Source organism: Anabrus simplex, chromosome 1, assembly GCF_040414725.1.
Source record: "Anabrus simplex isolate iqAnaSimp1 chromosome 1, ASM4041472v1, whole genome shotgun sequence".
Lineage (NCBI taxonomy): Eukaryota > Metazoa > Arthropoda > Insecta > Orthoptera > Tettigoniidae > Anabrus > Anabrus simplex.
Window position 1 is genome coordinate 1,484,627,517 of NC_090265.1, and position 26,721 is coordinate 1,484,654,237.

The following is a 26,721-nucleotide window of genomic DNA, read 5'->3' on the forward strand; positions in this document are numbered from 1 at the left end:
TGGGTGTCAACGCTTCTTTTATTCCTGTCCTATCAGTATTTTTCTGATTCATTTCATATGCCTAATGCTGAAACTGGATAAATTGCATGTTAGATTAACCTGTTTTCTCAATAAAAGTGAGGCCAGATAAAGGAGCCTGGCATTTTACGTAACATTAACTGATCATAGGGCAGGTCTTGTAATTTCATATACAAACCGAGGCACAGGGCGTGCCTTTTCATTCAAAAAGTGCCGCATGCATTGTTTCCAGCTCGAAACACTGTCATCAGATTAGAGAATCTTCCGGCGAAATCAATGGACGAACATCCAAGGCAGGTTACTTCGAACTCTGTCTCTCGCAGTAACTGGACGCTATACCTCAGTTTGTCTCTAAAAATATATTAACACAGCTTTATAAAATTACGGAACGGAGTGTCTTATTTCATGTTCGCTCAGAACTGAGCACTGGGCACACGCCAGTCACTCACGTAACCTCAATCCTCTCACGATTCGATCGACAAAGACATGATAACGTATTCTAGATGTTACCAGAAATACTTTAGTGTAACAAATCGCCTTTCATAATTATTATTTGTTGAATTTCAGGGCTGTTGGCTGTTGCAGACTCCGGATTACTCGTTATAGAAGTACTGTACCAAAAATATATCACTAGAAAATTGTTTGTGTGAAAACCTAACATTTGATAAAGTAATTATTATTATTATTATTATTATTATTATTATTATTATTATTATTATTATTATTATTATTATTATTATTATTTAGCTGCCACATCAAGATAACTTTGGTTATTAGCTCATTTTATGGAAAATCGCAATACGTAGAAGCATACTGCATTTTAGTAGCTTGTTTTGTTTGGGGAACAGACATCACATGGTACAGAACATGGGACGAAACTCTTATTTCATCAAATATACGAGGCTAATGACTACGATAATCATAATTTCCTACAAGGAAACAGCAACGAAGATTTTAATTTTCTACAAAGAATTTCGGTGGATATCCAGTACCGTCACTTCGTCAATCACCAACGTTGATATAGGCCTACGCTTATCAAAATCAATTATAGCCAGTATTTCAAAGAACGAAAATATCAGAATATGACTTGTGGCATGGGGAATTTTGACTGAACCTCTTTCATCCCTGTATTATTTCTCCCTGAAGTTATTTTTAGTATGACTGTGTTTAGGATTGTTTAGTATGCATGTACTATAATTGAGAAAGTTACAAAAATTAATGGTTATCTACCTCTGCCCAGTAATATGAAACCCAAGTCCTCAGGTTTCATCCCCGCCTTTGCTATGCAATTTTAATTAGCACGCATGACCTATTAAGGATGTTTAATAGATCGGTGTGCGACATGATCAAGTAAACTAAGTGACTGACAAGTTAGTGCATTAACAGTTAAGAAAGCAAGTTCTAAGCCGAGGACACTACATCTTGCCCTTAAGGTAACAGTTAAAAGTTTTTGGACCACCGCAACTTGTTGGCTACATCAATTGGTGTTCATACCCGGACCCCTGGGAAGGCAAGCCAATTGCTCGCGTGTGCTGGAGTGAGTATCACGTTCTTGGAGCGAGCATTATTTCCCGAGATGAGCTCTCTCAAGGGGGCTGTAGCCACCACAGCACGCCCTGGAGGCAGAACAGCCAACTAACATCCAACAGCATTGCGGTCTGGTTTGACCATTTCCTACTGTGGTTCATTTCACTCATTTTGGGAAAAATTAGACAGAAGCTCAGTAGCTAGAGCCACTGAGCAAATAACCCACCCAAAAACACTGGCAAATTTAGGATATGTAAAAGTAACGGAACACAAATCCCGTGTTCAAAATAAATGGTTACTGTAAAGCCAAATGGATGGCAACTAGTATATCAAGAAATTCAAAACACTTGTTATTTCTGAATCGAAAAAATCTTCAACTTCATCTAAACGGAACCATGGATATTCCTGAGAAAATTAAGGAAAATTGCTGCCTCAATAATACGGTTTTTTAAAGAGTATGTATTCTTTCCCATTACCTATACAAACGTACTCGCTTTTCATGTAATGTTCATAGTGCACCCTTTCGTAGAATCTGCATCAAAGAAGTCCTGTTTAACAAGTGGAAATGAACGGACAGTCAATGCGAGATCACAAGCTTTCATGAATAGTTTTAATTTCCAACATTCTCTATTACAGCTCGTAATGTCAGTCTCACTGGATCTTTGCATGCATATCCATACGTTACACGCGACAGGCAACAAGCCTTTGGTTAAGCGGCAACATCTAAGAGCCTTCGTGATGAAGGAGAGTGCTTTAAGCAGCAGAAAAACCTGATGTGTTTTGTAATATTTCACTGTATAATCACGCTTTGTCTTGCTTCAGTTGTTCGGGTTAAGACATTGCCTTAAGATTTGCTTTTACAGTATGTCAATATTAACCACCAGTGCTGATACAGTGACTTTCTTGTGCAGCAGTAGTGGCGGCTCATTGGTTCGTGTGATGGGGAGGCCAAGGGATAATGAAATTAAAAGCAAACACATATTAGTTTTACCAAATTAGAGTTTAAGTGCATACTAACAACAAATAATAAAGCCACTGTTTACCGCACAAACTTCAGCACTTACGCTTTGAAGGAGCCATACAAGCAGCTCTTGGCACCATTCATATCATGTCCTGGGAGGCCAGAATTAGGGTGGCCTCTGCTAGGCCTAGAATTCAGTGGTCGATCTCACTGCCACAGTTTGTTACTCCTTGTCATTGTTACCAATTTCTTGGCCGAGGTCGATGGGATATGGGGGTATTTAAATGTGACAATTCCATGTCGTTGATTTGCAGCACGTTAGGGGATTCCTGTAGGACCATTGATTTTATTATTATTATTATTATTATTATTATTATTATTATTATTATTATTATTATTATTATTATTATTAATTAGTTTCATATCACAAATTACTTTCTTTCCGCAAAAAGTAATTCATATTGTACCAGTATGTTTAAAACTTTTGCAGTCGTATTGTATAAAAAACTAAAATCTCTGTGTACACTGTATGTTGAAGTGTTCTTCGTTTGTATTGAACAGAACAAAAACTTTGCAGACGTTCTTCGATGCGTCTAGTTCGACTTACACTTTTTGTCCCATTGCTGGCTGCTGGCTGCAATGCACACGACAGGCTATAATTAATTCTGTGCAGGTTCTAATAGACTTCAATCTTTTGAACTACGTTACTAAATTAAATGGTACCGGGCGAGTTGGCCGTGCGCGTAGAGGCGCGCGGCTGTGAGCTTGCATCCGGGAGATAGTAGGTTCGAATCCCACTATCGGCAGCCCTGAAAATGGTTTTCCGTGGTTTCCCATTTTCACACCAGGCAAATGCTGGGACTGTACCTTAATTAAGGCCACGGCCGCTTCCTTCCAACTCCTAGGCCTTTCCTATCCCATCGTCGCCATAAGACCTATCTGTGTCGGTGCGACGTAAAACCCCTAGCAAAAAAAAAAAAAAAAAAAAATTAAATGGTTATACAGAACATTGAACTCGGCGTTTTACGTTGATTTTACTTTCACTTCTGAAATCTAGAAGAGTGAATAGAACTCCTTTAAGTATCACTATAATATTACTAAAGACGTTAACAAACGCCAGACTACTTTATTATTACTTTGGAAAGGGGGTTAGTTTTAACGTACAAGAAAATATACAGTAATGTGTCTCTAGCTTGTGAACAAGTTTATATGCCAACTGATTGTCCTGAGATTTGTTCGCGTAACCTTTAGCGGAAAGGCTGATCACCTAGAGAACTGCCTTCTTGAATTGGTTACTGTAGTTGCAAGTTGATTTGTTCCCTCTTGGGACAACATTCTTTGGGTCTATTTCGTAAGTGAGTTCACTTTTCTTCCATTTTCATTGGTTTTCGAAGAAGTGTACTCACTATTTCCTAGTCATACTGCCATTCTTCCACTCTCTTTATCGGCGAGGTAAGATCTCAGAAGCTGAAATTTCACACTAATAAGTACAGCACATCTTCAGTAACGCAATAAATCTTATGGAAGATTATTTCGATGGCATCAGCGAGCTCATCGTAATGATGCATCTAAGCCATGAAATAGCGTGTGATAATGTTATTACCTTCTCGCAAGAAGACTTGTAATGACTGGCGTCGGCCGGCTCCTCTGGTTGATGCATCTCGCATTAAGATCTATCTCTCGATTAATTGATCGCAATCAATAGGTCATGCCTTTCACACAGGTTATCCTCGCTTTACCCGCATTTTATCATAGTTGATCATCTCTTTCCTAGTATTTTATGGCAAAGGATTCTGTAATGTGCTGAAGTTGATAGTCTTACACACCCTCGCCGATATACTCGTAAATTACAATCTCAGATTACAGTATGGTAAGATAACTGCCTACTTCTTTCATGTAAGTTCTATTAAAGTTTAGGCTAAGCAGCATTAACAGATCCAGAAAATCATACAGGGTGGGATGAAATTTGCTTCCCCGCCCCCCCCCAAAAAAATCTGAAACTTTACGTTGCTTAATTATTTGCAAAGTTTGTTCAAAGTGGTGTGGGGTAATGATTAATGTTTAAAGAGGAAGTACAACTGGGTAACTATCCTCCTAGTGGTAATCAGATAAAATCACTGGAGGAAACATTCGGACTCTTCGAAAATTAAAGTACTGGGGGGAAAAAACAGAAGGGCTGCGAAGGGCTCGAAAACGACAGACTAGTCGCACAGGGCAGAAAAGAACAAGATTTGCAAAGGAGGTCAGACAAGAAAGAAGAAAGTGAGGAGCCTCTCACATGTAAGTAGAAACAATGCCACACTCTGTTAGGGGCCAGTGGTTGCGGACCTACGCTCCCAATATGAAATTTCCTGGGTTTCCAATTTTAGTCGCCTCTTACGACAGGCAGGAGATGCCGTAGTTGTATTTTATTGTCCCCACCCACAGGGAGATGAATTGATGTGAAACTTTGTATATTATTTCTTTTCGGCCCTTTGTATATGTATGAAAGTGAAAACAGGGGTGGAAATTTGGAAGAATTCCACCGATATGATATATTTTGGAATATTTTTTGAAAATCGGAAATTGGTCATTCATGTGCATTGAAAAGCGATAGTTTTCCAGGTAGACTACTAGAGAACGACATCAAGGGCGAGAGAAGTAGGGGGATCAGAAGAGACTATACCTATACACTCGATATTTACTGATTTTCTATCCCGATTTAGTTCTGAAATAGGCTAGGGTACCGGTAATGTGTTCTTTCCTAGCCCTAACTCGAAATTCTCTTTCTCACACTAGCTTCCAATTCGAGGAAGTACTGATGGATAAAATACTGTATAAAAACCCAAGATATATTTAGAAATACTCTACACACTTATTGTAATTACAGAAAAATCTCAATGGAGCACTCAGTCATTGTCCTTTTCTAGATGCCCAGGCTTTCACGGCCGGCGTCTCGATAAATGAAGGAGATACTTTCCGAGTTTGTGGACCGTAATCGAATTGGATTTCTAACTTCCAACGTTCGTCTGACCGGAAACCGTGCCCGGCATTCTCAGCGGTCTGCTATCCCCGAAGTTCATTAGCGGCCTACTATTACAGAGTGCAGTGTACGGTGAAACTTTGGGTACTAGAAATCCTTTCCGACCATGGTCTACAAGTCCGGAAAATTTCCATCATTAACCACAGATCTGCATTCAAGGCAGTCGCCCAGTTGGGACGTCCCTATCAGTTGTTTACCTAGGCTTTTCTTAAATAATTTCAAAGAAGTTGGGAATTTATCGAACATCTACCTTAATAAATTATTCCAATCTCTAATTCCTCTCCTTATAAACGAACATTTGCCCCAGTTTGTCCTATTCAATTCCAAATTTATCTTAAAAAAAAAAGACCCATGGCACTACAGCCCTTGAAGGGCCTTGGCCTACCAAGCGACCGCTGCTCAGCCCGAAGGCCTGCAGATTACGAGGTGTCTTGTGGTCAGCGCGACGAATCCCCTCGGTCGTTATTCTTGGCTTTCTAGACCGGGACCGCTATCTCACCGTCAGATAGCTCCTCAGTTCTAATCACGTAGGCTGAGTGAACCTCGAACCAGCCCTCAGGTCCAGGTAAAAATCCCTGACCTGGCCGGGAATCGAACCCGGCGCCTCCGGGTAAGAGGCAAGCACGCTACACCGTACAACACGGGATCGGCTCAACTTTATCTTTATATTATATTTTCTACTTTTAGAGACTCCATTGTAGTTTACTCGTGTACTAATGTTATTCCACGGCATCCCCCCTCTGACAGATCGTAACATACCGCTTAGTCGAACAGCTCGTATCCTTTCTCTCAAGTCTTCTCAGCCCAATTTGATAACACTGCTATTTTGTTTCCTAAATCACTAAAAAATCGTTCTGCTTTTCCTCTGGATCTTTTCCAGTTCTCAAAATGAAGTAATCCTGATGAGGGTTCCATATACTGAAACCATACTCTAATTCGGATCTCAACAGTGACCTATATACCATCTCCTGTATATCCATACTACAACCTCGCAGTACCCTCATAACCACATAAAGAGATCTGGAACGTTTGTTTACAACCTTGTTAATGTGAATATCACTATGAAGATTTTTCCTAATACTAACACCTAGGTTTTTCTGTATTCACCGGGCGAGTTGGCCGTGCGGTGAGCGGTGAGCTGTGAGCATGCATCCGGGAGATAGTGGGTTCGAACCCCACTGTCGGCAGCGCTGAAGATGGTTTTCCATGGTTTCCCATTTTCACACCAGGAAAATGCGAGGGCTGTACCTTAATTAAGATCACGGCCGCTTCCTTCCCACTCCTAGCCCTTTCCTATCCCATTGTCGCCATAAGACCTATCGGTATCGGTGCGACGTAAAGCAACTAGAAAAAATAAATCTGTATTCATCGTTATCTTGTTCACGGTATAGCGGGTACTTTAGTGATAATCTGTAACGAATTTGTGGACTACAAGAGCCATGTTCAGGAGATGGTGACTTCTAGCGTTTTGTGTCCGTTAGTCGCGTTTCAGATTGTTAGTGTTTTAAAATCAAAGTTAGCATATTGATTTATACATTTAACAATTTTTACCGTTTATACATTTGTAATTCAGCATTTTGTAGCGTTCTCAAGGAAAACATAGAATTACAGTTAATTCTGATAATTCATTGATTGAAATTAAAATATAACTTGTGTAGAGATAATACTAAAATAGAAATGTATGTTGTATAAAAGAATGTAGATGTATTTTAAACTGATTTACACTGAAGTAAAATATAGATGAAACAAATTTATACTGATGCAGTATGACTACTACTCACTGATCAAAAAATATGTGAAACTGAATTGAAATGAAACAGTATTAAAATATTCATAAAATGAAATGCTCAATCGTCGGACTATGTACTCACACTTAGTACTTACCAGATTACTTACACATAATTGTTGATGGGCGCCAGCTACAAATAGATGTAACAATAATAGAATGAGAGTCTTGAATATCTCTAGAGTATTAGGTAATAAGCTTACTTTGGCAGCATAATATATAGGTTCTGAGAAAACGAGTTTGGCGTTCGGTTTCCCTATTAAAATGTGAGGTTATCTGATCTACTATAGACATGAAACAATCAATTTTATTTGATACTAAACAAAATATATTCTTTAAAAATTGACTTTAAGGAGTGAGATTTAATGCGATAATTCAAAAGATAATATAAAACTCTGACATTGTAATTGAAGGAAACTGTATGCATAAAATTTGTAATTAGTACTTAATTAGCATTTAAAAGTTATACAAGAAATTTATCCCTCACTGTTCACTTAACTGTACCTCGAACACTTTGAGTGTTATTACGATGTATTCCTTGGAGTTGGTATCCGCTGTAGGTAACTCAAACCTAATTTGGTGATGTATCCTTTTAGTTTCACAAACGAGATATAGCATGGCTTGAAATTAAACTCACACTTCACAATCTTTACAAGTAATTCAGTGATAACTGTTTGTCTGCATTACGACAACTCAGTATTCGGCTGTCACCTAACTGACACAAGAGCTCGACTGAACAGATGTACGAAACACACTCCGAACATATAATCCATTTGGTCACTGACGATTACGTATCCATATCACTGTTCCCCATTCGTCTCCTTCCAATTGACTCCAATTGACTTCATGGCAAATCGCTCCATTCATCTCCTTCTAACCAACTGAACTATCCAACTAACTCCTCACTACCATCTCACTACAACACTCCTTGGCAAGGCTCTGCCTCCAAATGACTGCCGCTATAGTATCCAGCTCATATATATAGCCATTAGTTGACACATGATATAACACCCACGTCAGAGCTCAAAATAGATATGATGCCGCTCCCACCCAGCTACACATGTTACATATTATGTTGAAATAGCCTAAGGTACATACTTAACTCCCTAAACATGATGTCTTCGCTAAATGCATACAATGACAGAGCGATGACTCGACAGTTTCTGAAACTGTATCGCACTATGTGTTGCAATGTCAAAAGTTTTCATAAAACATATCCATATCTGATATTAGGCAGTTAGTCTCACTTTACATGATTTTAATATTAACATATATATACGATAAATTAAATACAATAAAGCAACCGATAATTAATACATAGCGAAATCAGATTATAGAATTGAATCAAACAATAATAATAATAATAATAATAATAATAATAATAATAATAATAATAATAATAATAATAATAATAATACAAATGAATGCTTGTGACGGGATTTGAACCGTTACAGCAGAATCTGAATAATAAAAAGAAAACCTACAAAATTAACTTGTCATGTTCATGAATCAGCGACACTATTCGATTAAGTCATAGAACGTACATGAAAATTTTCTTCCGGCATTCATGTTTTCATGCCACAATTACCTTTGTGTTTACTAAAATATCTTTGAGCATCTACAATATTAGTAAGACCACGGATACATAGCAGAGCTGCTTGTGCAAACTATGGGTATTTACTCTGCAGTCACTGCATTTACTGGTAGTCCAAGGGAACATACACTCCTCGGTTAAAGTTTCCAGAAGAAGAATAAACAAGTTTTAAAATCATTCCATCTCATTAGGCCTTTTCAGTAATGAAATTACCAGCGTTTCGCCCCAGTTTAGCAATGGGTTCATCAGTTGGATTGCTACACTGTCCAACACAGGTGGCCATTGTGCCTCCTACATAGGCCAGACAATGTAGTGCCGGTCCACTAGTGGAAGTATGTACCTGCACTAGTATAAATGTCTGCTTTTGGCTTGTGTATCAATTTTTTAAAATGTAAACTGTTATTTAAGAAATCGTCGGCTTCGCATTTATGTCGCATTTTCAAACAAAATTCGCATTTTATCGCGTTTTCAGAACATATTAGAAAGTATTTTATAGGTCGTGAAAAATGAAAATACAAAAGTATGTGTGCCTTTCTTTTTCGGGTGATTTCGGTATTACGAAAAATTACCACCGCTGCTGATGATTGATAACAGCAAACAGAAACCGACCATCACTTTCTTCCCAACCAGCTTAGCATACTGTATAAGTTGAATAAGTAAGATGAGAGTATGCAGCTTTGTCTTACGCCCTTAAGGTGTATGCATTTATAATATACTGGGACTGTGATTAAGGAGGAAGCTGTCTTGGGCAGTGTGTTAGGTGCCATCCCTTAGCTGAAAGAAAACTCTAGCATGACGCACGGCTGAGAGTTTCAACTCGCTTCTCTTCTCTGTTGTCCACTGAAGTCTAGCTATACCCCGTTCGAAACAAACCAGAATTTAAATCCTTGAAGTTGAACCAGTCAGTCAGGAACTTCTTGATATTCCACAGACAATGACAGCGGCTTGGCTACAATAGTTTTTACATTCCTAGGACTACTGTTATAGTCGCTTACCTCTAAGTGCGCTTTGTCTTCTTGGTAGTACACCTATCATTAGGTCAATCAAGCAAGCAATCGATCAATCAAATTAATCAGTCGGTCAAACAATCGAACTCCGCACAAAGTTACACAGTCCATAAGACGCAGCGAACTCATGCGGTCATTTGTACCATTCTCCTTTATTTCAAGTTCCTAATTCAACTTCCTTTGGAAATCTTGTTCTCTTCCAACTTCGTTGGTAGTAAGCTTGTGAAGTCTAAGGTGACAGTGTGACATTAAATCATCCGTAATTATAAGTACTTCCATTTCTTGCGTGTGATCTGATCTGATCTGATCTTCCTCTTCTTTTCCTTCTTCTTCAAGTGCCATATACGATCCCCCAGATGTCGGCGATCACCCCTTCCTCTTCCTTTGGCTTATCCGAAGAGTTGTTCGGTGTTGTTGATGCCGGTCAGTCTTTGATGTTTTAGATCTATGATATCGAAGGTAATATTCTAGGAGTTGTTAACTACATACTGTAGTTACACTTTGTTATAATGATCACCATCAACTTTTATTTGGACTATGTTTTATGCTACATCAGAATAGTAGAGGTGGTAGGGATCCAGTACCTGTTGGGACGTTTTCATGCGTTGCTTATCAAGTTGGATCTTGTGACCGGAGGTATCGCTCTCCTGTTACAACCTGTCTTTGTTCGCTCTACGGCGCTTCTTTGAAGCCAATAATTGCTTCGCTTGTGTTACCTATCAGGTATCGACTTATCGTACGTTACAGCAACACTGAACTGAACTTCCCGCCCCGCTGTCTTCGCGATTTTGATGTAAATTAGATGGGCAGACTGACAGTTGCGCCATTTACTGCCATGTCTCCAACCACCAGTCAGTAGTGGGCAAATTTTAGTGATGTCCGCCATCCTCTCCTACAATTCAGTGAGAGGAAATTGGCGGATGACACAATTGTTTGATCAAAGTGCAGAAAGTCTGGAGAACGTGTTGATTGGTATGGGCTCATTAGGCCAACGTCATTGCCATTATGAAACATCATACCCCTTGAGATCTCGGAAGTTAAGGTACGTAGTGTTTGGTGCTGTAAACTAGAAGAAAAGCGGAAAAGAACTGGGTACCCTACAGCAAGTAAACAGCGGCTCAGGATGCCTTGTCATTGAACATTGCACTAGGTTACAATCTTCTATGTTTGGATAAAGCTCTTGGCTACTGTTATTTATATGGACTCGAGACTTGAAGAAAATAAATGAATAAATAAAAAATAAAACCATAAAGAAGTTATGGAATCCATTCGAATGTTTTGCTAGCTGTTTTACGTCACACCAACACAGATAGGTCTTATGGCGACGATGGGACAGGGAAGGGCTAGGAGTGGGAAGGAGACGGCCATGGCCTTAATTAAGGTACAATCCCAGCATTTGCCTGGTGTGAAAATGGGAAACCACGGAAAACCATCTTCATGGCTGCCGACAGTGGGGTTCGAACCTACTATCTCCCGAATACTGGATACTGGCCATTCGAATGTAGCCAAGATGATTCATGAAATATCAGGTTAAAGAAATGAAGTCTTAGAAGAAGTAGATATTCATTCGTATTCGTATTCTTCCACCACCTTTTCCACACTCTGCTGGAGTCACTGAAGCGAACTATGTCGCTACGGCGGGGTACCCTTCATGACGCAAAACCCACTTGCAGGGATGTATTCACTATTGCGTGTTTCTGTGGTGGTTGGCAGTGTGGTGTGTATGAGGGATGTATATTGAGACAAACACAAACACCCAATTCTCTGTGAAATCATTGCACTTAAATGTTTAAATCGTGTATTTAAATAGAGAGTTTGCTTAATGTCGTGCCGACACAGATAGGTCTTATGGCGATGATGGGATATGAAAGGGCTAGGAGTGGGAGGTAAACAGGGGACCTGAGTGGTTTTCTGTGGATTCCCATTTTCACACCAGAAAGTGCTGGGGCTATACCTTAATTAACGCCACGGCTGCTTCCTTCCCACTCCTAGCCCTTTCCTATGCCGTCGTCACCATAAAACCTATCTGTGTCGGTGCGGCGTAAAGTCAATTGTTGTATTTGGTAATTTTTCAGTTTGAAAGTAAATAAAAATAAACTAATCTAACATTAGCCTGTCTTGTTTTTCTATATGACGAAATATCGTTAATGACCAAAGCTGTTCTATGGCAAAAAAAGGCCTGTGACTATTTCGACTGTAAGATAATATAGCATTGTGACGACATTTCTGAGACAAGAAGTCGTAAATTCTCGGAGATCATCCTTACTCGCTGCGTCGCAACAGGCGATCTGTGCTCCCATTCACCCTGCGGTAAGGAGTGGTTCGTAATACAAGACTGGAATACTAAAATAGGGCTGGGGGGGGGGGGGAAGCAAGAAACGCGGGAAGATTTCGTAGGTGGTCGAGTCCAAGAAAAGTGGTAGAACCATATGGTATTGAATACCGATAGTTGAAATGTCTAAGAACATTCATTCTAAACTAACTTTGGTTACAGACACACTTTGCCTAAAACTAATTCTTGATTTCCGTTCTTCTTATACTAATATGGGGTGTCCTGCAAGTCCGGCTCTGTGGCTGAATTGTCAGCGTAGTAGTTTAGAGGGCCCCGTGTTCGATTCTCGGCAGTCTCGGGGATTTGAAATGCGTATGGTACACATCTCTTCATCTAAATACGAAAACACACTACACTGCCAGCTACCACGGAAACACATAATAGTGATTACATCCCTCCAATTCAAGTTAACGTGCGAAAGGGCATCCGGTCGTAAAACTGGACCAAATTCACGTTAGTACCCTTCCAGTAATTGGGAAGCTGAAGAAGAAATCAGGTTATGTCCTGTAAGTGATTTAATAATAATAATAATAATAATAATAATAATAATAATAATAATAATAATAATAATAATAATAGTAAAACGTATAGTTTTACATGACTGCTGATATCGTGAACATAGACCCTGGACCACCTGTTTTATTTAGAATCCGAACCAGAGGATCGTGACTTTTCCCGCATGCGCAGTTTGGAATATTGCAGCCACCTTGGTGAGAAGCCAGCGACGATGTCACGCCCCCAGTTGACGAGGGATGTGTGAAGTGACGTCTTATCTACTTCAGTTCTACACCAGCCAGTTCGATCAATAAAGGTATAGTTAAATCATGCGTCTATCAAGCTCACTTCTTGAGAATATTGGCAAATGTCGGACTTTTGTCGGTACATACACTGAAACACCAGAACTGCAGTGCATTCTTTTTTTTTTTTTTTGCTAGGGGCTTTACGTCGCACCGACACAGATAGGTCTTATGGCGACGTTGGGATAGGAAAGGCCTAGGAGTTAGAAGGAAGCGGCCGTGGCCTTAATTAAGGTACAGCCCCAGCATTTGCCTGGTGTGAAAATGGGAAACCACGGAAAACCATCTTCAGGGCTGCCGATAGTGGGATTCGAACCTACTATCTCCCGGATGCAAGCTCACAGCCGCGCGCCTCTACGCGCACGGCCAACTCGCCCGGTGCAGTACATTCTATTACCAAATACAACCTCTTTTACATCACTCAGTATCTATAGCTGCGTAGAAAGAGACGTTTTCTAACCAGCGTTTAAAATAGCCATGCTATTGTCAAGGATGAGAAATACGGAGGTAATGCGCGGTAAATATAGGATGACATGAAAACGAACGTTGTACAAACGAATTAATTTGAAAAAAAAACAGACCTAAAGCAGCGAAATAACTTCCCACCGGGTAATGGTATTGCAGGGTGCCTGATGTTGGTTAAGGGGAAGTGCAAGTTAATTATCCTCTTGTGTACAGATACTAGCAAATTATTAATTAATCATTAAGTTGCGAATTTCTCGTATGATTAGGCTACGTTTTCACAAGTAAGAAATGACTTTTCGGCTGATTTCGAAGTACATTTCCACATTCCAACAGGAATAAGTGTAATGGTTTCGAGAATGATCATTATTATTCGTCCGTTGTTCTTATTCCTCCCACCCTTGCCACCTGTCAGTAGCCTACTTACTGTTAGGAATCATAGCATTCGATCAGGCTTATTACGAGAAATTGTTCTTGCACAGTGCTAGAAATATTACCCATAAATCTGATTTTTAATATCAGAACTGTGAATTCATGTGAACTCTGTCCTTACATACCTCGAAATGTTGCAGCTCTTTTCAGCCACACGCCGATTAGAGGAGAGCAGCCATGTACATTTTTAACCATATACCAGCCCCCTGCCGATATCAAATCTCTCGCTGTGCTGGAAATCATACCCGGACCCGCGATAGCGGCCGGTTATAGCACTAACCTACCCTATGGAGTAGGCGATGAAATAGTAATATTACAAAAGAAATGCCTCTTTCTTTCTGCAATAGGAAGTCTTCGCCCCACATGTTTTCTTCTTTTGTGAATGCCAAGTAACAACCCTCTACACCTAATAACTCTTCCCAAAGAGTTCACATCGTCTCACAGACCAAGCTCGATAGCTGCAGTCGCTTAAGTGCGGCCAGTATTCGGGAGATAGTGGGTTCGAACCCCACTGTCGGCAGCCCTGAAGATGGTTTTCCATGATGTCCCATTTTTGATATAGTCCTGACGCTCAAAGCATACCCACGCGGTATCCTCTGATCTCAAAACTGGCCCACCCTGGTAATAATGAGTGTTGTCATTCTGCCCGCCCTAGTGATAATGAGGGTTGTCAGTCGGTTTCTTTCCTCTGGACACAAGAGGCGCGTGTCGTTTAAAAGGCAATTGAGCTCTGTCAAAAGCAAGGTTGTCATATTTTGCGTCGATTATTTAAACATGTTAACATTTAATTTATTCTAAAGTCAAAATATAAATATAAAAACTTGATCATAAACCACGGCACACACCGATATCGCAGAATAATTTGTTTCGTGGTTAACACGTGCGGTGGTAGCAGATGTTGAAAGAAAGAAAGAAAGAAAGAAAGAAAGAAAGAAAGAAAGAAAGAAAGAAAGAAAAAACAGGAAGAAGGAATTGGCAAATAAACTCAACAAAGACTAAACTTAAATTGATACTAAAGTAGGCCTATTAAAATATTATACGTAATTTCATGCTGCTAATATCAGTGTCTCGCTTTCAGTAAAGAAAGGAAAAGTACAACAATTATTTACAATTTGTTTTATGTCGCATCATCACAGATAGGTGTTATGGCGACGATGGGCTAGGAAAGGCCCAGGAGTGGGAAGGAAGTGCCCGTAGCCTTAATTAAGGCACTTCCCCAGCATTTTCCTGGTGTGAAAATGGGAAACCACGGAGAACCATCTTCAGAGCTGCCGACAGTGGGGCTTGAACCCATTATCTCCCCGATGCAAGCTCACAGCGGCGCGCCCCTAACCACACGGCCAACTCGCCCAGCAAAGGAAAAGTAAAATCACGAACTAGGGACTGGGATAATAATAATAATAATAATAATAATAATAATAATAATAATAATAATAATAATAATAATACCGGGCGAGTTGGCCGTGCGCGTAGAGGCGCGCGGCTGTGAGCTTGCATCCGGGAGATAGTAGGTTCGAATCCCACTATCGGCAGCCCTGAAAATGGTTTTCCGTGGTTTCCCATTTTCACACCAGGCAAATGCTGGGGCTGTACCTTAATTAAGGCCACGGCCGCTTCCTTCCAACTCCTAGGCCTTTCCTATCCCATCGTCGCCATAAGACCTTTCTGTGTCGGTGCGACGTAAAGCCCATAGCAAAAAAAAAAAAATAATAATAATGAAAATAATAATAATAATAATAATCGTATGGCCTCAGCTACCGTGTGCAGACATTTCAATTTGACGCCATCTGGCTGTCTGCTCGTCAATTTCGACGTTCCGTTTTACTCTAGGCCCCCACTAGATGGCAGACCGAGTAAACCGAAACTCTCTTGGGCGTCTATGGCTGAGATTTAATTAATTTTGTCGGGTAAACACCAAATGTGTCACCAGAGATCTTTTACATGCCGACATCGTACGACATGGAGTGTCGAATGGACTTTTTTCCGCCCTTCAAAAATCCGACTACCTCTGCCGGGTTTGAACCCGCTATCTTGGGATCCGGAGGCCGACACTCTACCGCTGATCCACAGAGGCAGCTAATAATGAAAATGAAAACCTACAACCTGTTTTCCAGTCATTGACCGGGTCTGGGATGTAATGAATGAAACATATATAGGCTGTTATTACAATGGGGTCGCCACTCCCAAGGTGATTTTTATTAATGAGTGATAAATGCTATGAAATGATAATGGAGAGTGTTGCTGGAATGAAAGATGACAGGGAAAACCGGAGTACCCGGAGAAAAACCTGTCCCGCCTCCGCTTTGTCCAGCACAAATCTCACATGGAGTGACCGGGATTTGAACCACGGTATCCAGCGGTGAGAGGCCGACGCGCTGCCGTCTGAGCCACGGAGGCTCCAATAATAATAATAATAATAATAATAATAATAATAATAATAATAATAATAATAATAATAATAATAATAATAATAATAATAATAATTGTCCGCCTCTGTAGTGTAGTGGTTAGTGTGATTAGCTGCTACCCCCGGAGGCCCGCATTCGATTCCCAGCTCTGCCACGAAATTTGAAAAGTGGTACGAGGGCTGGAACGGGGTCCACTCAACCTCGGGAGGTCAACTGAGTAAAGGTGAGTTCGATTCCCACCTCAACCATTCTGGAAGTGGTTTTCCGTGTTTTCCCCCTTCTCCTCCAGGCAAATGCCGGGATGGTACCTAACTTAGGGCCACGGCCGCTTCCTTTCCTCTTCCCTGCCTATCCCTTCCAATCTTCCAATCCCCCACCAAGGCCCCTGTTCAGCATAGCAGGTGAGGCCGCCTGGGCGAGGTACTGGTCATTCTCCCCGGTTGTATAATTTCCAGGTGTGATTCCCATGGTCACCACATCACTGCTTGAAGTGAAATGAAAAGCAACACACTTCGCAAATATTAATTAACGAAGCAAAGAAATAATCCAAAACTTTCAAACAGCGAACAAAGCAACTGTGAATTGTCTGAGCTGAAAAAAGAGACTGACGTCTATTTAACAACAGGTGCATTGGCAACAGAGTTGTGAGGATTTCTGAAGTGGAATGCGAACTTCCCTTTTAAAGCCCACTGCCGTCATAAATCACCCTGTGCTAGGCAAGCGAGTTGCCAGGGAGATCAAACGTTTGCCGAACTCTTTGAATGCCGCTGGGTACGCTTTGCCCGTCTCAGCTATACCAGGCAAATGCTGGGGCTGTACCCTAATTAAGGCCACGGCCGCTTCCTTCCCACTCCTAGCCCTTTCTTGCCCTATGGCCGCCATAAGACCTGTCTGTGTCGGTGCGACGTAAAGCAAGTTGTAAAGAAAAAAAATCAACTACAACATCTTTTCACACTCAGTGTATAGACCGTAGACTCCAAAAAAGTCCTATAATTCTAGAGAAGTATAAAATTATACTGTCATTTATATCTGATGAGAAGAATATAAACATCCTCGAAACAGAAAAACAGACACACAGTGACGTGTCTGTAACGTTTTAGCCAATAATATTGCTCACTTAGACAACATGGTGGCAAAAGTTAAGCGTACGATGAACTTGAGTGTTATTTCAGTTGTTACTTTTTCATCATCATCATCATCTGTTTACCCTCCAGGTTCGGTTTTTCCATCGGCCTAAGCGAGGGATCCCACCTCTACCGCCTCAATGGCAGTGTCCTGGAGCTTCAGACTCTTGGTCGGGGGGTACAACTGGGGAGAATGACCAGTACCTCGCCCAGGCGGCCTCACCTGCTATGCTGAACAGGGGCCTTGTGGAGGGATGGGAAGATCGGATGGGATAGGCAAGGAAGAGGGAAGGAAGCGGCCGTGGCCTTAAGTTAGGTACCATCCCGGCATTCGCCTGGAGGAGAAGTGGGAAACCACGGAAAACCACTTCGAGGATGGCTGAGGTGGGAATCGAACCCACCTCTACTCAGTTGACCTCCCGAGGCTGAGTGGACCCCGTTCCAGCCCTCGTACCACTTTTCAAATTTCGTGGCAGAGCCGGGAATCGAACCCGGACCTCCGGGGGTGGCAGCTAATCACGCTAACCACTACACCACAGAGGCGGACTGTTACTTTTTATAGCTGCAAAAATGAGAACCATGTCGCAGTGGATTTATTTTTGCTATATAATTAACGTCGCTCTGACAAACAGATTTTTAGTGACGCCAGAAAAGGCTAGGACTGCTAAGGTGGATTCTGTGGTCTTAATTAGATTATGACCAGTGTTGATGTATACATTTCGGAAGATCACCTGAGTTTTAGGAATACAGTACTCCGGTCAATGTAAAATTAGGCGGAAATTTTTCAGATTTATTTTTGTCCTCACTTTATAGATGGAAATGACTGCTCAGCAACATCATACACAGTTATACATTAATGTAATGTAGACCTACGCGTTTAATTTCCCTAATTGGTCAAGTTTTAAAACAAACAGTTATTTTGCCGTAAAAAGGAGTTTTTAACATGCCACTCTTTCGGGCCTCTCATTTCTAAACACCTTTAAATCCGAGCTTATTGCGCTGGTACGGTATATCAGTGCAAGACCTATTACTTCATTCCTACAGCCTCTTAAAGAAGAACATGGCTTGGAGTTTCATATGATGAAGGACGACGTTCATAAGGGTAGAGAAGAAACCTAGATTAATGAGTGAAAGCTATGCAGTTCTATCTTTCAGTGTTAATCGTATGACTATCTAATTTAAAACAGTTTTGAATTCAACTCTCACTCATCTGAGAAGTGGCTTCCCCCTATATCCAGGTGAATGCTAAGATTACTCTTACCATTCACGTTACGGCAACTACTTTCAAAACTGGGGCCCAATATCGACTAAAATTCGTCATTTCAGTACAGATACAAGAGCGAGGGTGGTTGCCCAATTGTACCACAGCAATATGGGTTATCAATTGTCATACCGACCTCACATGTAACCTAATGAATATAAGGGATTGCCAAACACGTAGTCAGTAGCCCTTAAACAAAACAACATAAATGAGATTTCCACGCCGGTGGATTGTGCCTTTACTGGCCAGATCTGGTGTACTGTGCGCTACGCACTATATCTTTTGGTATAGGCCAAATCTAATTTGTTACTTTCAATGACAATGTGAATGTGACTGGGGTATGAGCGGTGTTACGGGGTAGGAACGTCATTCTTTATGCAACCAGTCCCTGTTATGAATGGCGTCAAAATGTCACTCATATGGTCGGTTGGTGTGTGCATTTTAGTGGGCTTGGCAGACTGATCTGTATCAACAACTGCCGGGCTGAGTGGCTCAGACGGTTGAGGCGCTGGCCTTCTGACTCCAACTTGGCAGGTTCGATCCTGGCTCAGTCCGGTGGTGTTTGAAAGTGCTCAAATACGTTAGCCTCGTGTCGGTAGATTTACTGGCACGTAAAAGAACTGTGGGACAATATTCCGACACGTAGGCGTCTCTGAAAACTGTCAGAAAGTAGTTAGTGGTACATTAAAACAATAACATTATTGTAATTGCAACTTCTGGCTCGGTGAGGAAAACAACGGGAGGAGATTGCCTCACTCCTCATTTCCCTATTATTCCTGTTCATTGACATCTATGCCGTCTACGACAGCTGATGGCAGAGCTTTTGAGAATCAAACCAACCTTCAGGCTGAAAACTCAACTCACACCGATAGACCAGTGGTAGAGATCTGACCCTTAATCCCAAGGTCACGGGTTTGATCCCGGCAGCAGTGGTTGTTCTTTGAAAGGAGATGAAAAATCTTGCCTCTCCATGTCATTCTTATGAAATATATTTTTTGTTGCTTTCGGTGCTAGACAGCAACACAATCGGATTGTTGAAATTGGGAGGTAGTCTGTCTAGATGGCACCACTTCACGTCTGCAACTCGGTAGCTATAAATAAGACTGTTGTTTTAGACCACTACCACAAAGAGTAATAGAAACACTGCCCAGCAGCAAATTTTAATGACCATAGTAACAAAATGAGAGTAATTTAATTGATCCACTGGATGGTAACCAAACTCTGGAAATCCACCTGCTCATATATGGACATTGCCCAAAAGAAAGTTTCTTCTATTCTATACTTCGAGAAATACACCTCACGTAATTATGTTGCCCAAAGGCTGGTTTGATCCTCTGCATCTCCGCCAACAGCTGTCATAAATAGCCTAGGCGTCACTGAAGAGGCGTACTAGGGAAATGAGGAGTGAGGTGGTTTCCCGTTGCTTTCCTCACCGAGCCAGCCGTTGTTATTACATATCAGTCTGCCAAGCCCACTGAAATGCATGCACCAACCGACCCTATGAGCGATATTTTCACACCATTCATAACAGGGACTGGCTGCGTAAGGGATGGTATTACCAGCATAACTCATACCTCAGTCACTTTCATATTGTCAAAGCCAAGAATGAGACTGAGACAAGTCAATGAAAGTAACAAATTTGATATAGCCCATACCAGAAGACATAGTGCACTGTAATCACTACATCTCGCCAGCAAAGGCATTAATGTTACAAATATCACTGGAAATTTCAGATGGATTTTACTCAAGAGTTAATACTGATAGAGAAGTCGAATGAATTGAAAGTCCCTTGACACTAAACTTGAAGTGATGAAAGTTGCAGTAAGTAATGCTAGAGTGTAACGGGTCCTTGTTTTGGAAAGAAACTGAAAGCGTGCGTACATCATTTGTCGAGTTCGGAGCAATGACATGTTAATTAACACGAGGGCATTGGCAACACAGCCACCTGAAACATCTGCTGAGCGCGAAATATCCGCACTCTATGAAGACATTGTAGTAATACAGCACAAACCTGCATGTGTCATGAGTGACTATATGAATGGCCTGTAATAGCGACAGTGGTTACGTAAGTGCGGCTACTTTGTCACCCTGAATGTACAGCCTACCTCGTAACGACGTGGAGTACTCAAATATGGTGTGGGTAGAACACGAGGGCATGCGCACGTCAAGAGATCAGGCCTGGATATCCTTGCCGGCAAAGGTCGCAATAAAACACTTTTATTATAGTTCGCCATAGCAACACTAAGTATCCCCATAATTTCTCAACTTAAAAGTTATACGAGACTAATGATTTTAAGATTATCGCGTTCTTAAAATGGATTAAAAAAACTACAAAAATATTGTCAACATGAATGCGAAATATTCTAATTTTTCAAATTTTCGGAGAAGCTTTTATCCATCGTCCTTCCGTATTCAACACATCGCCGATCCCACAAGAGCAAGAAACGGGGAACATCAGGTTGAAATGAAATTCAAGGAGGTACATTCCTTTACAGTAGTTCGAGCGATCGGATCTGCAAAGAGCAGCCCTTCCTTTTACTTTCCGACATCAAAAGAAATCGTTCCGAGCGCCAGACAAGTGTGAGATGAGCACGACGTTAAAACGCTCGAGGCGTCCAAGAATGAAGAGCGAAATGTTTCTTTGTTTCAGTAGAAATGTTAACTTTTAATTTTACTGAATAATTCGTTTTTTATTTAACACAATAGTGAGATGACTTTCAAGTACTAGTGAGAAGCTCGTTAGGGCAAGTTAGTAATACAACACTTGGCCTTTTCTTCCGTTCTTATTTCGCATCCTACAAATACAGACGTTTCAGCTATGCAGTAATATCCTCCCTGCTCGTCCTACACCGATACAATAATATTCTATATTTAAAAACTCTGATGTTCTCATAAAATGCAAAGATACCTGAGAGGAGAATATAAATGCTGGTTTGTGACAGCGAGGGATTTAAATGAAGCAGAATGCTGTTCTGGTTCGTGAAAAAAAGGTAGGGGGCATCGTTCCGTTTCGTGAAGATCTCTGTAACGTCATTTCATATAACACCTCGCTCTGCGTTGTTGGCCATACATCACAATATCTGTAGGATTGGTAACTAACCATATCAGAGAAGCCCTTCCCTCTATTATTTTTTTTACATCATTATGCCCTACTCAGGAGCACGGTGGAACTTGCTTAGCTGATGTGTTGGCCTTCTTTTCCTCCCCAAATCTCTTCATCCTCTCGCTGAGCTTCTTCCTTCGTTCTTCTGTCCAGGTTATAGTAGCTCTGGTGTTGGGTTTGTCTTCAAAGTGGTGATTGTCGATTTTGGTTCTGAATTTACATGTGTCCTGTACAATGTCTTCTGAGATGTTGATTTCCTGGAGATGTGTTTCAATTTCACGAAGGCAGCTGTTCTTGGTTTTTAATGAAAGGGCCAGGTTGAGAATTCTTTTAGTTAGCCTGTTAGTGTTCATTCTGATAATGTGTCCTTAAAATTTCAATCGTCTTTTCCGAAAAGTGTGAGAATTTTTTTCAGAATGACAATATATCTCCTGGAATGATTTTTTTTTGTGTCCATATTCCACCTATACAAACTGGGCCAAACATTTTTCGTAAAATTTTCCTTTCTTGTTTCTCAATGTCTTTGGTTAAAGATCCGCCACCAATGATTAAGGTTTCTGAGGCATATAACGCTTCAGGTTTGATCACTGTATTATAGTGTCTAAGTTTTGCATTCCGAGATATTGATTTTTTAATTATACCTGTTCCAAGTGATCCTCTATGCTTTCTGTAATTTGGAAATTCTTTCTTTATTTGCTTCGCGGTTTAAACCAGAGGGCTGGATAATTTCTCCCAAATATTTAAATTATTATTATTATTATTATTATTATTATTATTATTATTATTATTATTATATTGTACAATTTGCTTTACGTCGCACTGACACGGAAAAAATGCAGCTGGGGTAGCTAGTGTGTTCACCGCACGCCACTGCAAAAATTCTTCGACGAGTAGATAGGAGGCGCACAAAGGTCTGACGTTTCTCCTTGAGGCCCATAGCTACACGTCACCTGTCTCTGCCAGTCATATCTTTCTAATTAATAAAGTCGCTTAACTTTAGAAAATGAACTTTGTTTATAGAGAGTTCACTGAACAGAAGTGTTTTAATACTTGACACTGGAAGTCTTCAGCGCCACACACTAGAGACTGCAAGAAAAATATCAACATCTTAACAGTATAGCTACTTGCACGAACATTCAGTATGCGAGTGAAACTATAAAACTTCAACGACGGTAAAAGACCAGTTAAATTTTGCTGATTAGTTTAAATTAGGCTTTTTATGTAAAAAAAAAAAAAGAAATAGTTAGTCCCAGTTTATTTTTGTGAAAACCATGACTGTACTATTACGAAGCGTCACCGGATTAAATCCTAAGTACGTTGTTTAAATTCTGATATAGATGAAGTTATGATGGCTTCGTCACTGCCGTGAATATCAATTTGGAAGTATGTGCGAGCGTGTGGTTGAAAATATTCTTGAAAGATCTTTCTCAGGTAGACCTTTCCACGAAAAATGCAGCCTTATAAAATGGTAATGTTGACTCTAGAGAGTGTAGTGGGGCTACGATTGTTTATAATTAAAAAACTTTTTTTGCACGTGGGGTGATGGATATGTTCACCGCACGCCATTGCCAAACACATCCATTTATCCGTAACGAATGGTGTGGAATTATGACTTGTTGGATTAGTTGATTCATAGATCTCAGTGGTCTTTGCTGGCTGATTGTAATAGCCTTCCGGTTTATTGAGGAAAGGAACAGAAAACTACCTCTCCATTTCTTTTCAGTAACATCTTAGTTTCTCAGCTTCGTAGTGAAAAGAATATAATGAAACCTATGGTCAGAAATGTTCTTCCCACCGACGTTCTGTCTTCCCGAGGTGTCACGTAGCGTAGATAAGACAAAGTATCGATTGTATTGGTTTTATGTTCCAACTACTTTTTACTGGTTTCAGAGATGCTGTAGTGTCTGAATTTTGTCCCGCAGGAGTTCGTCTACATACCAGGAAACCTATCGACTCCGAGCGAGCTGGATACCTGGTTTGGTCACATAGCTGCGACCTTGAATTCTGGAGATGGTGGGTTCGAATTTCACTGTCGGCAACCATGAAGATGGTTTTCTGCGTTTTCCCATTTTCACACCTTATTTACGGGCATGGTCGCTTCCGTCGCAGTCCTAGTTTTGTCCTACCCCATCGTCGCTAAGAGACCTGTCTGTCTCAATGTGACGTAAAACTCGTGGGAATATACCGACCCGAGGCGGGTGTATTTGAGCATCTTGCAATACGATTGGACTGAACCGAGATCGAACCCGCTAAAGATGGATTCAGAAAGCAAGCACTTTACTCTCTGAACCACCCAATAAGTTGCAAAAATAATCCCTGTCGTCATCGTAGTCAGGAAGAAATTTGCTTAAGATCAGAATGACTGAAGCCTAGAATAGATTGGTAGAGTTACAACACATATTAAAATAAAGTGATTTCTAATTCTAATGTATGATTAACCCCATTTCAGGGAGTACCGTCCCTGTAGCCAATTCTAGAAATATGTTGCATCATATTTTATCCGTTATGGTACGCTGCAACGATTTCAATCATCCTCGTAAATAACAGCTTCCATTTTTCTAATATATTTGCGTGTGTGTCATTTAATATGACGTACTGTTTGACGCATTCCAATGGGAGTGCTAAATCAGTCAACATTTTTGATTTTTTTGCAGCTGGTTTATGTAAAATATATATAGAAAGGCTTTGTCCGTGATATTCGATACTAATTTTGTCAAACGAATTACCTACTTACAAAAAATATTGCTAACTGCAATGGAGCAGTTACAGAGTGAAAACTCCCCGTTGTAAAGCGTTTACTTGTTTCAATACATCCATTTTTAAATCAGGGTATATCAGAATGACTGGAAATACTGTAATGCAAAAATAACCCAGACAATTCCTTAGCGTTCAGTTATTTGCTGCACTATTGAGAGAAGACGATCAAACATGATCTCGCTGAAGAAGAGGGATGGAAAATATGTTGTTGGTGCTTAGGACATTGCATCAACAACCCTTAGTACCTATGCATATGATTAGGTGTAGAAGTTTAATTAATAAGTCTGTTCGAATCTTAAATCCGTACACGATCTGAGTTCAGACCGGCGTAAACTAGGTCGGTTTCTATCGTTATAGTGAGGTGAATATTTTGGTACGAAAGGACCAAATATTCAAAATAATTTTTAATTGTAATAAATATTAATACTACTTTGGCAGAGAAGTGCATTGAATTTAGAATTTAAAAATGTAAGAGTATTACAGGTAGTACTGTTAACAGAGATTTTGATAAGAATGTTAGGTGTTGTTATGTTGATTACCTGTGTAGTCTATTAATTGGGGTAGCATTTCTTACTTTATTAGAACGTAAGGTTTTATGTTATACTCAGATTCGTAAAGGACCTAATAAAGTAGGGTTTATTGGATTGCCTCAGCCTTTTGCTGATGCAATTATTTTCTAAGGAAGGAACATACACGATGACATCAAATTATTTGATGTAAAATTTTTCTCCTATTATTAGATTATTTTTAGCTTTAATAACTTGAATAATTTACCCTTTTATAACAACTTTGTTTACTTTTAATTTGGGATTTTTTTTAGTATGTCCTAGTTTAGGAGGAGCTGCCTGCCGATGCGGTAAAGGCGCGCTCGGTTCGCCCGGAAGGACGTGGGTTCGAATCCCCGTCAGGAAGTCGTAAAATTTAAGAAATGATATTTCCACTTCCGGAGGTGCACGTGGCCCTGAGGTTCACTCAGCCTACACCAAAAATGAGTACCAGCTTAATTCCTGGGGGCAAATGCGGCCGGGCGTAGAGCTACCACTCTACCCCATCAAGTGCCGAGGTTACGGATAGTGGAAGCCTTTACCTTCCACCCCTCCAAGGGCTTTCATGGCCTGTACGGAGATGACTTTGCTTCGCTTTTACTAGTTTAGGGGTGTATACTGTTATGATTGCGGGGTGGTCATCTAATTCTAACTATGCGTTGTTGGAGGGGGTGGTTACGGGCTGTAGCTCAAACGATTTCCTACAAAGTGAGTTTAGCATTAATTTTATTGAGTTTTATTTTTTAGTACATAATTACTATCTTATGAGATTTATAAGTTTTCAAGGATATGTGTGATTTATGTTTTTAACTATCTCTTATATTAGCTTGATTTTCATCGTGTTTAGCTGAAACTAATCGAACTCCTTTTGATTATGCGGAAGGGGAGTCAGAATTGGTTTCAGGATTTAAGGTTCAATATAGAAAAGGAGGATTTGCTTTAATTTTTTCGGCCAAATATACTAGTATTTTATAAGAATATTATTTTGTATAGGCCTAATATTTTAGGGGGTGATATATTATCAATCTATTTTTTTAAGTTGACCTGTGTGGATGGATTGTGTGTATTTTCAGTTAATGAGGGCTGCGTTAGAAAAGGAATGTGACATGACCTACTTGTTGGTTCCCTTCCACAATTACCTGAAGCTGAAACGGAAAACTACTTCCAAAAGAGGTCGATAATGGCTTTTAATCGGATCTGTTCCTTTATTATACCGGGTGTTCACAATTAAACCAACGGTGTTCAGCGCAACACAGCACGGGCTTTAATGATTATAGGAGCCTCACATTTCGTGGACATACTAACTAAGCAATGCACTCGCGAATTATGCCACAAAAATTGTTAGTTCCAAGTCTTGCGACCAGGCGACCCGGTCTAGAGAACCAAGAATAACGGCAGAGAAGGGTTCGCCATGCTGACCACACGTCACCTCGTAATCTGCAGGCCTTCGGGCTGAGCAGTGGTCGCTTGGTAGGCCAAAGCCCTTCACGGGCTGTTGTTTATAACAGGATTACTTAATTGAATTTAAAGTTGGATGGATTCAGGAAATATTATTCAGAAGTTGGAATTAACAGACGCGATTGCT